Below are 16,149 nucleotides of genomic sequence, written 5' to 3' on the forward strand. Positions count from 1 at the left end.
GAGTCTGTCATACAGAGTGAAGTATGTCAGAAAGAGAAAAACAAATACCGTAGCTAACCCATATATATGGAATCAAAAAAAAAAAAATGGTTCTGAAGAACGTAGGCAGGACAGGAATAAAGACATAGACGTAGAGAATGGACTTGAGGACACGGGGAGGGGGAAGGGTAAGCTGAGACGAAGTGAGAAAGTGGCATGGACATATGTACACTACCAAATGTATAATAGATAGCTAGTGGGAAGCAGCCGCATAGCACAGGGAGATCAGCTCCGTGCTTTGTGTCCACCTAGAGGGGTGGGATAGGGAGGGTGGGAGGGAGATGCAAGAAGGAGGAGATATGGGGATATACGTATACATATAGCTGATTCACTTTGTTATGCAGCAGGAGCTAACACAACAATGTAAAGCAATTATACTACAATAAAGATGTTGAAAAAAATGAAAATAAAATAAAATAAACGTATGTTATTGTGTTATAGTCGAGGTTTAAACTTGATTTAAAGGGAAAACTCTCCTGCCTCCGCGTCCCCATTGGTCTGTCTGCCTTTGGTTAGCTACTTACAATGCAGGAAGGCTCGTGGAAGGAGGAATAGGGAACAGGAAAAGTTTTCCCCAACAGGCACTCACACGTTTTCTCCCGGGAACCTTTCCAGCCCTGGGGACTCCCTCCCAGATCCCTCCGCTGAAACTCTCTTATCATGGGCTGGGTCTCAGCTTTGACTGAGCCTCTCCATCATACTTCAGTCCCTGCCCCAGCCAGGATAGTCACGTGTGCCTACCATTTCCTTTGCCCGCGCACCGTGTACTCGAGTGGAATCCCTTTAAAAACAACCGGAGGCTGACCTCACAGCCATAGTTTCCACAACTAGTCCCCAGGATCCGTACACCTTAACTTGCTACAGGGCAGGTGCAGTTACTGCCCAGAGGCAACTCTCTGCTCTGTTGTCATCAGCTGCTCTCACTCTCTCAGGCGTGCTGTGGGCTACAGTCCCTGGGGCCCAGGGACACCTACCGTACTCTCTGAGTGGTTCCAGGCAAGCCCCTCTCACCAGGCCTGCCTTGGGGAGGCTGCACCACCACACCCCTCCCCGTGGGGGGAGGTAAGAGTGCAGCTCTCACCCGGGAAAATCTCCTGATAGACCCTCTCCAAATCCCAGCCCTTTTGTTGTTTTCATATCGCTGCTCTCAGTGAAGGACCCAGGTAAAGGGCTCATAACGTCAATGGACTCAAGTATTTTCTTTGCAATGGACTTGAAAATTTTGCATTTTGAAGATCTGTTATATCTGGTAGCTACCATACCTTGGTGCCCTGGTCAAATTTTTAAATTAAACATCCCTATTTTACTCATTTATTCCCCTCGACAAACCCATTTGATAAGCCTCAGTATGCACATTTTATGGAGAGGAAAAACTGAGGCACAGAGAGATTAAATAATTTGTCCAGACCATGATCATACAGCTTGTAAATCATGAGACTGGATACTATAAATGCAGAGTCTGTTATCCACATGTGCACCATACTGTGTTGGGTTAGCTGGTTGTGTTGTGTAGAAGAATCAACCTATATGTATCGTTTCCCTTGTGGGAGCGAGGGGAGGAGGATTGCTGCTGCTGTGCTGCTGGAACCAAACGTCAATTTCTAATTAACGTAGTTCAGTCAGTGGCTGCTCAAAAGCTCTCCTTTGAGGAGCAATACATCCTGCTGCATGCAGCCAGAGAGCAGCTGCGTATGTATGTTATTCAGCCAGTTTAGCTGTTGGATTTATATGACAAAGGGTCACAATAAACAGTTACTGAGCACTTACTAAGTGGCTCTCACCCAGATTCTTTCATTCTTTCCTCATAACACAAAGGTAGTATGTTTCCCATTTTAAGGATGAAGAAAGAGAGACCGGAGGAAAAGCACTGGGAGAAAACACCGAAGACAGAAGCCAGACTTCTTGTTCCTGTTCTATGTCTCACCAGCGCTCAGAGTTTGCTGATCCGATTCCATGACTTCTTAGGGCCATATTTCTCCTCATCTATCAAATGGGAAGAATAACATACATCCTATTTGCTTTGTAAGATCCTTGTGGTGTCAAATGGGACAATGGGTGGGGAAGAACTTTCAAAACCACAAAGTACTGTCCACATTCAGGGAATCATTATGACTACGTCATTTCCAACCCGTGAAGGCAGCTGCTGCAGGTAAAACTGCAAATTCTGCCTTTGCCAAGTGTCGCATGACAAGGGCCACAGTGCTGCTGTCCAACATGCACTGCAGAAGAGAGATTGTGTCCTGAAAATCATTTAAACAGAAGGAAAGGTAACATAATTAAAACAAAGCAAACCCCTCAGAAATAGTGTTGTAGGGTTGAGACAGGGCCCAGCAGAGAAACCTTTGGGATACTTGCATTGCTCTTGAGAACTATTACAAAGCTTGAAAATGAGAGCCAGGTGGAGGAAAAGGGAGTAAGGCCACAAAAGATGAGCAGAGAATGAAAAGAAACACAAGCTCACAAGTTTTGGGAAAGTGAGCATAACAATACAGAAAAGTGTTTTTAAATCCACTCAAAAATGACCAGAGAGTCTAAGATATGACTGGATGTTTGCAGAACACAACAGCTGCTGCATTCCACAGTCTACAAGGGAAATAATGGAAACTTGCTATTCTCTTTTCCAACAAGACATAACAGAGGCAGCGCTGATGTAATTAATGAAAAAAAGATGGCTATTTGAAACAGTGAAGGCGCTGAACAACAGAATGGAATGGAAATGGGGCCCACATTTAGGGACAATTCATTATTTATCTGCTGTTCTTTTTTATGCTCACCGCGTCCTGCTGATATTCCTCTCTCCCAGGGAGACTACCAAACCAGGTTGGTTAGCGATACAAGCATGAGCAGTTAGACGCTATGATATAAACTGCGGGTAGATGGAGTTATTCCTTGAATATCAATTAGCAGAGTCCATCCAGCTTGAAGACTCTTACAATTGTATACTTCAATTTAATGGATCTGTTTTCAAATTCCCTTTAATGGCCCTTCTGTGTCCATAATATCTACTTTTCCAGACATCCTTAGTAGAAACCATTATGGACAATGTATGTAAAATCCCCTAAGGAGAGCATATGGAGGAGAGACTGTGGATTGCCAAATTTAGCAGCTCTGGAGAGAGTGTTTTTGAATTAAACTTGAGTCTATGGGGATTACAGTTCATTTATGACTGGCAAAACATATCTTCCAAATTCTGAAAGATAAATCCCACTGATATACATGTGGATTTCACAAGTGTTTCTCAAAAACCAGAAGACAAAAAAAAAAAAAAAAAAAATCTTTCCACAAAATGCAGAAGTTCTATAATAGTTTGGAATTATGATAAGTCGCATGTTATTTTAGCCGTATTCTTACTGTCAAATAGGGGATTCTGTAAGTGCTATACGAACTCTGACCTGAGGAAACTTGGTTCAGAAGTTGCATACCTGAGATGTTAGGGTAAAATGACCGTTTTGAAAAACTTAAAGGACTGACAAGGCAGTGACAACAGTCTTTGGTGTTTTAAAGGTACGTAAAAAAATTTCAAAAGTTTGGGGAGGGGGCAACCAGAGTATTGTCAACTTTTTCTTTTGCCAAATAAGATCAGTTTTAATTTTATTTTTACTTATTTTATTCCATTATTATCTTTTTCATAAAAAAGATAATTGATAGCACAAACACAAAGTTTAAAGTGCAGTTCTTTAAATTTAATGTACTGAGCTTCATGAAAAATCATCTTGGTTTATCTTAGTGTTCTGATTTCATGGTGGACCAGGGGAAATACTGTGGCAAACCAGAGCTGGTCTGAGGACCCACAGCTGAAAACCGCTAGCCTGATTCACTTCATAAACACAAGCTAGTTCTCTATCCTAAGCAACCATTAAAATCTAATTCAAAAACTTCCAACATCCAGCAAACTCCTGTAATTTAGGACAAAGTGATTAAATCTTCTAGTGAATGTTACATTTATTGGAGAATGGTGTTTTATTCTGTACCCATTCAATAAATTTCTTGAAAAACAATTTCTTTTTTTAATTTACATTTTCAAGGACCTGATATAGTTAGGATTTTACCCATTTTCTAATAGTTAAAACTATTATCTTATCTTGAAATGCTAGTAAACTTCTAACTTACATGCACAAAATACTCTTAATTCTAGCTTTCCTTTTTTCATCCTGAATAAGACAGCTTTTTTAATACTCTTTTTTATAGGTTAAATCAAACCATGAACTCCATGAAACTACTAAGATTGCTTGTTTTTTGGCATTGTCTTGTGTTTGTGTTAGATGTCTAATATTAAATGGTCCTATGAGTGAAGAATTAAGAAGCCTTATTATTCAGAGTTTTTTTTTTTTTCTTTGGCTGTGTTAGGTCTTTGTTCCTGTGCGCAGGCTTTCTCTAGTTGCGGCGAGCGGGGGCTACTCTTCCTCATGGTGCATGGGCTTCTCACTGTGGTGGTTTCTCCTGTTGCAGAGTACAGGCTCTAGGCGCGCGGGCTTCAGTAGTTGCGGCACATGGGCTCAGTAGTTGTGGCTCGTGGGCTTAGTTGTTCTGCAGCATGTGGGATCTTCCTGGACCAGCGCTTGAACCCGTGTCCTCTGCATTGGCAGGCGGATTCTTAACCACTGTGCACCAGGGAAGTCCCTATTCAGAGATTTTTGATGTTGCAACATTTCTAAATGGAATTTGGCCTATTTTAAAAATAAGTTTATTAATTCTGGTGGAGCACAATTCTTACCGTGTACTTAATTTTGAAAACCTTGATTTAGGATACTTATATTCAAGAACACTGAGTTCTTTTTCCCACCTGTTTGAAAATTAATGTTAGCACCCTGATACTTTTAGGAGAAAAAAACTAGCTAAATCTTTCCTCTGGCAAGATCTGTGAGCAATCTTCCTGAGTATTAAATTATTAAAGGCCAAGGAAGGAGAGTGTAGTTTTTTCCTCCTTACCCTGTCACTCTAAAAGCCAACATATGCTTAAATTCCATCTACACAAACTAAGCCTAAAATCCCAAGCCAGGTAATCCACACACGGAAAATATTTTTTTCCCATAGGAAATTAATCTGAATCCTGGAAAGTAGGACTAGGGAGGGGAAATGCTGATGAAGAGACTTTCACCTTTTTACTGGTATCAGTTCATGAATGTTTGCATTTTTTTCCAACAAGCTTGTCTTCCTTTTGTAATAAGTAAAACTATCAAGAATTGTTTTTGAAATCTGAAATATGTGTTTTCCTGACTCTATAGCAACTATGCTTTCATTCTCAGAAATAAGTAAAACACAGGTGGGAGGCGAGGGTCAAAACCCAACACATTTCTTGAACTGAAGAAATTACTGAATATAGAATTTGCAACTGCATTAAAGCTAGCAGAGATCTGTTATTTTTCTTAAATATTTACTTTTCAATTCATGCTAGTAATTTTCCCTAGGCCTCACAAAAGCAGCTGCTGTTTGCTGAGATTGTCAGTGACTTTGGCTATGTTATCTGAGAACCAGTAGAGGTCGCCATGTACCATGTTCTAGCATTTTAGGGGGAGGAAAAAAAACTCCTGAAAGTCTGATTGGTTAGTAAAACCTGCACAAAGGGTCAGAAGTTTTCAGCATGAAGCTTTCCTCTTGGAAGCTTTGCATAATTGAATCAATATTCAAGTCAGAGAAAAAAAAGTATAAATACAAATAATGGATACAAGATGCTGGGGTTATAGAACTTCAAAAAACAGAATTTCTTAGAAATTACATTAAAAACTCTTCTAGTTGACTTAGTTAATACAGATCCTTCTTTATGTCAAAATATTGGGACAAAAACCTCAAAAAGTTATCAGTCCCAACATGGTAAAATCTGTATATTTGTAAATGGCTTTGTGGTCTCTTTCTACCACTATGTTTGGAATGCTTAAAAATCTCAAATGTTTGTTTTTGCCCCAAAATATCCTGTGACTTTCATTCTGTATGTTAGATTTTTTTTTTTAATGTATTAGTTTTCTCAACTAACAATATAAGTTACCCTGTCACAGAGTTAGTATAACTAGTGGCTATCACAGTTTACAAAGAATATTGAAGCTTGATATGTAATTACTGCTGCTGGGCTTCCCAAAGATAGTTTAAAGTTTAATTTATTTTCTTTAAGGCATGATTGATTTGTGAAGAAAAGACATTATAGGTTGGAGGTAGAATGTATAGATATCTTGAAATAATTAAAAAATCAGCCCTTGGGAATTCCCTGGAAGTCCCGCGGTTAGGACTCGCGCTTTCACTGCTGGGGCCCAGGTTTGATCCCTGGTCGGGGAACTAAGATCCCACAAGCCATGCAGCACGGCCAAAAAAAAAAAAAAAAAAAAAAAATCAAACCAGCCTTTCAGAAGAGAGAATAAGGGAATGAGTTTAAACCTGGTAATTCTAGAATAGACAAATGGGTAGATATATAGGGATATGCAACTGAAACTAGGGAAATTTTTTCCTATAAACAGAATTTTCTCACAGAGAAATGATTGCTTCAGAAGTTAGTAAGCTTACCATTGCTGGAAACTTTCAAACAGATTAGATACTCACTTGGTGAGAAATATGTTAGTGATTTAATTTCTCAGGCTTGGGTGAAAAGCTGTAATAAACTTCTAAGAAAAAACAATTTTAATTCTTTAAAAATTTTTTTAAATTGGTGATAGTGTTATATTAAAATTGAGTGATATTAGAATAATGCTAGCCGATGTGACAAATAAGTCTAAAAATGTTAGTGGCTTAACACAACCATTTCTTTCAAACTCAGGTACTGGTCCAATGCCGTTTATTGATGGTTGAAAGTTGACTTTCCTCTATATGGAGATTCAGGGACTCAGCTTCTGTCCATCTTGTGGCTCATCATCTCCTAGGGCCTTGAAGTACTTTGCCTCCAACCAGGGGAAGGGGAAAGAAAGAACAGGGAATGTACACCTACTTCCTAACTATCTTATTGGGGAAATGACACAATTACTCCTGCTCATATTCCATTGGCAAGAGTGAGTCATACAATTCCATATAGATTTAGGGAGAAAGGGACTTTTCCACCATCCATCCCTTTCACCACTAAACATTTGTGAATGCCTTTCTTCTTACACATGAAACAAAATCATTACCCCTTCAAGGAAGTCAACTCAGAGTTACACTCAGTAATTTCATCCAACTCAAAGTTCAGAAAATTTCAATGATGTATAATCCTCTGCATCAGGTATGGATGTAACTCTTCATCATCCAGTATCTATGTTTGTTTCCTAAAGTAGATTGCATCATTGGCCCAAATCATGACCACTCCTTGCATCTGCATCGTTTGCCATATAACTTTACAGTGTCCACTCACTGTGGGTGAAAGGTTGCACCCACACTTTGACTCTGAGCTCAGTCACATGACTTGCTTTGACCAGTGGGAAGGTAGCAGACAAGTTGTAAGCAGAAGCTTGCCCTCTACTACTAACATGAGAACATGCTCAAGGCTAATCTACACAAGGATGAGGACACATGAAGCAGAGCCAATTGCCCCAGCCAAGCCGTCCTAGGTTAGTTGACAACTAGCCAAGCTTCAGATATATGAGTGAGCTAAGCCAAGACAGAGCCACCTGGCTAAACCTCAGCTGATCCTAGACAGGTGAGCAATAAAGATTTAAAGCTGTAGTTCACTTAGGGTTTTGTAATGGTTTATTGTGCAGCCTTATTGTGGTAATAGATAACTGATACCTTTCCCACACTAGACTTTCAGCACTTAGTGAACAGAAACTTTATTGTTTTGTTTTCCTGTTTGTAGTGTGGATAATATCTGTTACAGTGCTATTCCAAATTGGAATTCAAATTTTTGTTGAGCTCAGTTTCATATGTCACAAGATTTAGCTAGAGAATATGCTTGAAATAATGTCAAACATAAGCATAAATCACTTTTTATATAGTTCTAGCACTTTTAACTTTTCAAATCACTTTCAGATCTCCTTTCATATGATTTTCATAGCAATGCTGATGTAAGGTAAAACAGATATTAATTCTACATTACTATCAAATCTCTGTGACTGAGTGACTTGCTCCAATGACTCTGGGTTAATGACAGAACACACTGGAATCAATATCTCCTGGCTCCTAAAATCTGCTCCCACTGCTGAATAGGCCTCATTAGAGAATTAAGGACACAAATAATTTTTCCATTGCTATTCTATGATAGCTATAGTTGTGACATTTTTGCTTCATCAGTAGATAGTTTCAAGGGTAAGCTTTCTTCCTTCAGAATGATCCCAGCTTATGCATGTTCTCTCTAATGGAATGCTAATGCCAGTATTTTCTATACGAATTAGAGGAGCTGAAGAGCTAACTGATTGGTAAACAAGAATTGGATGCAAATAAATTTGGGCCTATAACAGAGTTTTTCAACCTCAGCACTATAGACATTGTGGGTTAGACAATTCCTTGTTGGGGGAGGAGGGGTACCCTGTTCCTTGTGGAATATGTAGCAGAATCCCTGCCCTGTGCCTAGTGTATGCCAGTAGCATTCCCCAAGTTATGACAAATAAAAACGTCCAGATATTGCCAAATATCCCCCCCACCATTGAGAAACATGGATCCACAGATTAAATGCAACCAGGATTTTACAAGAGTGTCAGATTCCTTGGACATGAGAGCTGACATCTAAGGGATGAGTTTGTGCAACCTTTTCATTTTATAAGAGAAGAAACTACACCCAAGGGTTATGATGCAAGGCCATAAGCCTGATTAATGCCATGTCTTTTGACACAATTCAATCATTTCATATGCTGTATATCTGCTCCCCTTTTCTCTGCAAGTGCAGTCTCAGAATTTCGAATAGCCCATTCAACTTCTCATTCCTATTCTGGGTCCAGGTGATGATTTATTAGCCTTCCTTTGGGTTTCCATAGGAGCTTGATCCTACCCAGATAAGGTCACAGGTATATTCTCAACTGACTTCTCTTTTCTACCTCTTTAATTCACTCACACACTTGACCATATTTGCCATTCTTCCCCAGACCAGACCCAAGTAATAGTCTTTTTTTTTTTTTTTTTTTTTGTCTCTTCAATCTGTATTTTTAGGTCCAGCTCTCCAGCTGTTCCTAAGATGCTAACTTCTTTGACTGTCCCTAGATATTATCTTCTTTTTATCCTTTTCCTCTTTCAGGCCTTCTTTGAAAACAACATTTACCATTCCGCAGTTGTAGACCCTGGGGTCCCAACTGTCTCAAGGAAAGACCTCCTACAGCCAAGAACACCTTTTCGACACAAGATCTGCATATCTCCTTTTCATTCCCATCACCCTCCCAAATCCCCAATCAGATATTCATGAGGCATATTTTCACCTTAAAAGACAAATTATCAATTTGTCCTTGGACTTCTCCATTGTTCTCTTTTTGAAATGCTTGTATGTACTATTTCAGCACACTAACTTTTCCCCTCATTCCCCACTTGGAGTAGCTCCTTTGTCTCATCATTGCTTTGGGGCACAGGGTGTATTTTGTATCCCAGTCCCTTCTTTTAAACATGTAAATGAGCAAAACAAAATAGCTCTGTATCAATTGTGGATTAACAAATTCAGTCCTTTGGGAATGCTGCTCTAAGAATTGGGTGGAAAACAATTATTTGATAAGGGTGTGAACTACAATAAAAAGTCCATAATTAAAAACTTGGTATCATAGTATTCAAAGAGAAAAATGTCATCTATTTGTATTCAGGAAATTGACTCCTTTCATTCTGGCTTATCCAGAATATAATCTGGTTTCCAATGATTATGTATTAACCAGTTATAAAAATTTGCTACCATGTGGAGTAAAGAGGAAAAAATAGCATGTCACGGAGCACTCAGGTAAAAGGCAATTGGAAACTATAAACTCCTATCACTTCCTTTAAGAGGGGTTATTCATTTTCTTTTAAGATTATCTTGATTTATTTAAGAAAAAGATGAAGGTAGGGAAAGATTTGGGAAAGGAAGAGACTCAAAGATCTCTGTAGAGATTTTAGCTGTGGCAAATAAAAACAGAAAAGATTTATGAGTGAGGATGCAAGGTGCTGAGCAACTTCTGCTCCAGAAGGAACCTAAAAAAAGAAGCTGAGTCCAAGATCTATAAAAATAAGACGGAAGTATATGGGTATATATAGTTCTGAATGTCCCATTAGCATGCAATAGATATTAATAAATATCACCTGGAAAATTTAAAGTTTTAATTCTCAGCTCTGATTTCAAGTTTCATATGGTTTTTTTGATTTCAGGAAAAGTAATTTCCAAGCTTGAGGAGATTCTTTTGGCTTGTTGTCTGGATTAGAAAGGAACCGTTTTTATATTTATTCATATAAGCAAATAATTTTTAATGAAAACATCTTTTTAAAAATGTACTCACAGCTATATGTTTTTAAGATACCTACTAATGAGAATTTTATTTTAAGTAAACGTTGTGCCTGGGTCTAAGAAACCACAAAGTGTAGAGGAAAGTTGACAGTGATCAAGTAAATTTAGGCTGTGGTTATGTGTTTGTACATGAAAGTTGGCTTTGTAAAATTTAGTTGGTTTGCCTGTATTCCTCTTAATGCTTCATGAAAACATGATGGTCAACTAGTATAACTTACTTCTCATTTTTTATTTATTTGTGAGTATTGGCAAGAGAAAACATGGACTAACCAGATCAGGCCTCTGATTCTTCCCTCTCAGTAGCTGCTAGACAGCAGGAGGCAAATCAGTTACCCATGGCCACAATATTGCCGTATAAATAACAAACACGACGCTTCAGAGAAACATACAGCAATAAACATTGATTTCTTTTGTTATGAGTACAGGACTTGGCTGGTGTACTGCAGATCTCAGCTGGGCTCAGCCAATCTGAATTGGTCTTGCTTCTGCTTCTTCAGCCAACTGGAAGGCCAGCTAGGAGCTGGTTCTTCTCGGATGGCCCCAGCAGGAGCCACTCTGCTCACCTCCAAGGTTTTCTCACTTCCCTTTAGCAGGCTAAAGGGACTTACTCTCATTGTGGTGGCAGGAATCCAAGAAAGCAAGCAGAAGTGTACAAGGCCCCTTGAGACCTAGGCTCAGAACTGGAATTACTTGGCTTATGACAACATACTTATGACCAAAGCAAGCCACAAGTCTATAGCCTGGAGCCAAGGCTGGGAGACAGACTCCAGGTCTTCATGGAAGGAACTGGAAAGTCATATCTCCAAAAGGGTGGGCAGAGAGACCGGTAGAAATTGAGACAGTTTTTGCAATGAATCCACTACACAGGACAGCAACCCTGGTAGAAATGGAAACTGGGGAGGCAGGGTGTATCTTAAGGCTATATTTTCTTAGCAAGCACCCTGCTTTTATGTAGATTATACATTTATTAAGGGAGGTGTGATGCCATCTCCTTTGTGGCACACACTCACTACTGACACTATTTTATATTTTAAAGCACCATGGAAAAATCAGACAAAGCAGTTCAAGTTTTGGTATATTTTAGTAATTCAGAACTTCATTTATCTAAGCCAATTTCTCCACTACCGCTAACCTAATATTGTGAGTCTTTAATTTGTTCTGTGTACATAAAAGTTAGGGCTTTTTTTTTTTCTTTAATCTTTCCATGGAGAGTATGATTATTGTCTCTCTTATTTGTGTATATATACTTCCACTATTACTAATTCCCCTTGGTGATAAAATCTCTTTTTCTTTTTTTTCCTTCCCTTAAGCATACATTCCTCCTCCTTACAATAGCAGCACTTTGATTTTTCTATGGGGAATTACCCCTCTTCCTTTTCGTGAAGACTGCTTATGGCTGTCAAGATATAGGGACATAACTCAAACTAAACCAATGGCCCCTCTGCCCAGGGAATTTTAATACTTGGTTCCTTGGCGTCTTCTTTAATTCTATGAATTACTTCATAGCTTTCCAAGAAATTTCCTTTTGCAGGTTATCCAGATGTGTTTTCTGTTCCTTACAATCAGAGGACACTGAAAAATACATCTCTTAAATTTTACTACATATGTACTTTCCCTTATCTGCAAAAATTTACAGTATATTGTTATCACTCCAAGTTCTTATCTATGGAGTATAACTTAGGTATTTTTACCTTTAAAGAAAAGGCAGAAAGGTATTGACTATTTGGATGGATGAGCAGCCATAGGAGGTGTTGGAATGGGGATCATGGTGGAACATATAATGTCTGTTTATATTTATTGACAATAAAATGAAACTAGAGATAGTAGAAAGGGTGTGATCTTTGAAGCTAGACAGATCAGGGTTCTAATTATAGGTTAGCTACATACTAGATTACAGTCTTGGGTAAGGTAAAACATTTAGTTTCTTAACTATCAAAATGTGACATAAGATTTTATCATAGTAATCCTAGTGAGAATTAGAAATAATATATAAAGTGTTTGCCACATTGTAGCATATACATTAAGCATATACATAGTGAAGAATTAACTTTACCCAAAGAGCAGTCTGTCCTTGTCCCTGATCCTGGGAAGTAAACTCTAAACCCATGGAATTTCCCATGTAATAAGGGCAACTTTGTTATTCATGGTGGGTCTCTCAGACCACACCTGGTATTTTATGGTAATGAGGTGACTCCATCACCCTGGATACTTTATGTTAGCAAGATGACTTGAGATGGAATCTGGGCACACTCAAACACCAACCATCTGAAGAAAGGATTGAGACTTTGAGCCATGGGTTATCAGCCCAAACTCTGGGGAGTGGAAAGGAGTAGACACTGAGTACAACCACATGGGCAGTACTTCAATCATACCTACCTAATAAGGTGTCAGTAAAAACTCTGGAAACTGAGGCTCAGATGAGCTTCCTGGGTTGGCAATACTTCATGTAAAGATTACCACATCTCGATGCTGGGAAGGGTAAGATGTCCCTGAGGACACAAAAGCTTCACATTTGGAGCCCACCCAATCCCAGATTCAGCTCTGTGCATCCCTTCCTTTGGCTGGTTTTGATTTGTATCCTTTGGCTATAATAAAACTATAATCACAGGTATACCTTTTTCCTGAATTCTGTGAGTCATTCTAGTGAATTATTGAAACTGATGATAGTTTTGGGAAATCCCCAAACTTGCAGTTGGTGTCAAGTCTTGAACTGAATTGTCAGTCTGGAAGATTGTGGCCTTAACCTTGAGTCTGACTAATTCTGAATAGCGTACTGTATTCAACCAAGTGAAATGAATATTACCTCCTTGAAACTGAGAAAGAAAATTTGGTTTTTCTTCTAGGCGTCTGGGAATGGTAACCGGAAATTAGTTGCATTTAAAACATGCAAATACAAGTATTACTCTTGTAATATAGTGCATGTATTATATGTTATCATTGTTTTATTTTGGCAAATGTTAAAAAAAAAAAAAAAAAAAGCCAGGCTTTCCAGGCAGGGTGGGCCAGGAACTACCCTCAACCTCGGCTCTGAATTAATTCCCCCCGCCTGGGAGGTAGCACGGGAACCCTCCAAGTGATTGTGGCTTTTCTTGGGAGGCTGTCAGCCCCACCCACCAGCTCTCAGCTCCTGCGCTATTGGCCGTGCAGCTTCCAGGTGTCTGCTCCTCTGGTGAGACGGGGCCGGGAGATTCTCTTCTCAGCTCCTTGCCTGGGTGGGCAAGTCAGGCTCTAGGGCTAGCAGAAATCCTCGTTTGAGGGGTCCACCAAGTTCCCCGGTCAGAGTGCTGTCGCTGAGCAGAGCGGCTGCTTGGGACTACTGCTTGGGCACTGCGGAAAACCTTGTTGGAATGTGACATGTTATCACTTTGGGACCATTGGCCAGCTGCTCCTGACTTGGCCACCTGAAGGCTCAGACTGTCCCAGTCTCTGAACTGAAGAGAACCAACGCGATTAGCATATTTCTCACCACCGTGAATGCAAGGTGATTCAATGAAGAGTAGCAGGAGGGCATCTATAAATCCCAGACAGGCATGTGCAAGTTCTGAGGAATGGTGGAATAACCCAATGTATCTGGGTGACCTTTGGAGACAGCTGAGACATAGCTACAACAGAGCAGTGGCTGACACCTAACTCAGCCCATCTTCTCCAGCCGTGTGGCTGACAGGGTCTTGGTGCTCTGGCCAGCTGTCAAGCCTGAGCCTCTGAGCTGGGAGAGCCGAATTCAGGACATTGGTGCACCAGAGACCTCCTGGCTCCACATGTTATCAATCGGCAAGAACTCTCCCAGAGATCTCTGTCTCAATGCTAAGACCCAGCTCCACTCAATGACCAGCAAGCTCCAGCGCGGGACACCCCATGCCAAACAACTAGCAAGACAGGAACACAACCCCACCCATTAGCAGAGAGGCTGCCTAAAATCATAATAAGTTCACAGACACCCAAATCACACCACTGGGTGCAGTCCTGCCCACCAGAAAGACAAGATCCAGCCTCATCCATCAGAACACAGGCACCAGTCCCCTCCACCAGGAATCCTACACAACCCACTGAACGAACCTTACCCACTGGGGGCAGACACCAAAAACAACAGGAACTACGAACGTACAGCCTGCGAAAAGGAGACCCCAAACACAGTAAGTTAAAAAAAATGAGAAGACAGAGAAATACACAGCAGATGAAGGAGCAAGGTAAAAACCCACCAGACCAAACAAATGAAGAGGAAATAGGTAGTCTACCTGAAAAAGAATTCAGAGTAATGATAGTAAAGATGATCCAAAATCTTGGAAATAGAACGGAGAAAATACAAGAAACGTTTAACAAGGACCTAGAAGAACTAAAGAGCAAACAAACAATGATGAACAACACAATAAATGAAATTAAAAGTTCTCTAGAAGGAATCAATAGCAGAATAACTGAGGCAGAGGAACGGATCAGTGACCTGAAAGATAAAATACTGGAAATAGCTACTGCAGAGCAGAATAAAGAGAAAAGAATGAAAAGAATTGAGGACAGTCTCAGAGACCTCTGGGACAACATTAAGCACACCAACATTTGAATTATAGGGGTCCTAGAAGAAGAAAAGAAAGAGAAAGGGACTGAGAAAATATTTGAAGAGATTATAGTTGAAAACTTCCCTAATATGGGAAAGGAAATAGTCAAGTCCAGGAAACACAGAGACTCCCATACAGGATAAATCCAAGGAGAAACACACCAAGAGACACATATTAATCAAACTATCAAAAATTAAATACAAAGAAAAAATATTAAAAGCAGCAAGGGAAAAGCAACAAATAACATACAAGAGAATCACCATAAGGTTAACAGCTGATCTTTCAGCAGAAACTCTGCAAGCCAGAAGGGTGTGGCAGGACATATTTAAAGTGATGAAAGGGAAAAACCTACAACCAACATTACTCTACCCAGCAAGGATCTCATTCAGATTCAGTGGAGAAATTAAAACCTTTACAGACAAGCAAAAGCTAAGAGAATTCAGCACCACCAAACCAGCTTTATAACAAATGCTGAAGTAACTTCTCTAGGCAGGAAACACAAGAGGAGGAAAAGACCTACAAAAACAAACCCAAAACAGTTAAGAAGATGGTAATAGGAACATACGTATCCTTAAATGTAAATATATTAAATGCTCCAACCAAAAGACATAGACTGGCTGAATGGATACAAAAACAAGAACTGTATATATACTGTCCACAAGAGACCCACTTCAGACCTAGGGACACATACAGACTGAAAGTGAGGGGATGGAAAAAGATATTCCATGCAAATGGAAATCAGAAGAAAGCTGGAGTAGCAGTTTTCATATCAGATGAAATAGACTTTAAAGATTGTTACCAGAGACAAAGAAGGACACTACATAATGATCAAGCGATCAATCCAAGAAGAAGATATAACAACCGTAAATATCTATGCACTCAACATAGGAGCACCTCAATGCATAAGGCAAATGCTAGCAGCCATAAAAGGGGAAATCGACAGTAACACAATCATAGTGGGGTACTTTAACACCCCACTTTGACCAATGGACAGGTCATCCAAAATGAAAATAAATAGGGAAACACAAGCTTTAAATGACACATTAAACAAGATGGACTTAACTGATATTTATAGGACATTCCATCCACAAACAACAGAATATACTTTCTTCTCAAGTGCTCATGGAACACTCTCCAGAACAGATCATATCTTGGATCAAAAATCAAGCCTTGGTAAATTTAAGAAAACTGAAATCGTATCAAGTATCTTTTCCAACC

At 39.6% G+C, this 16,149-nt stretch overlaps 1 protein-coding gene across 2 annotated transcripts in view; it reads left to right on the forward strand.

Moving 5' to 3' along the window:
- Positions 1 to 16,149, forward strand: part of METTL25 (methyltransferase like 25) — a 178,432-nt gene that overhangs the window by 147,429 nt on the left and 14,854 nt on the right. Inside the window, exon 13 of one of the 2 annotated variants that reach the window (XM_059936622.1) lies at positions 1,877 to 3,179. The exons of the other annotated variant lie outside the window; for it this stretch is intronic. The gene's annotated coding sequence lies outside the window, so the exon portion shown is untranslated. Of the gene's footprint in view, positions 1 to 1,876; positions 3,180 to 16,149 lie in introns of those variants that run through there. 2 annotated transcript variants of the gene reach the window in all.

The sequence above is a fragment of the Balaenoptera ricei genome, chromosome 10, assembly GCF_028023285.1.
Source record: "Balaenoptera ricei isolate mBalRic1 chromosome 10, mBalRic1.hap2, whole genome shotgun sequence".
Classification (NCBI taxonomy): Eukaryota; Metazoa; Chordata; class Mammalia; order Artiodactyla; family Balaenopteridae; genus Balaenoptera; species Balaenoptera ricei.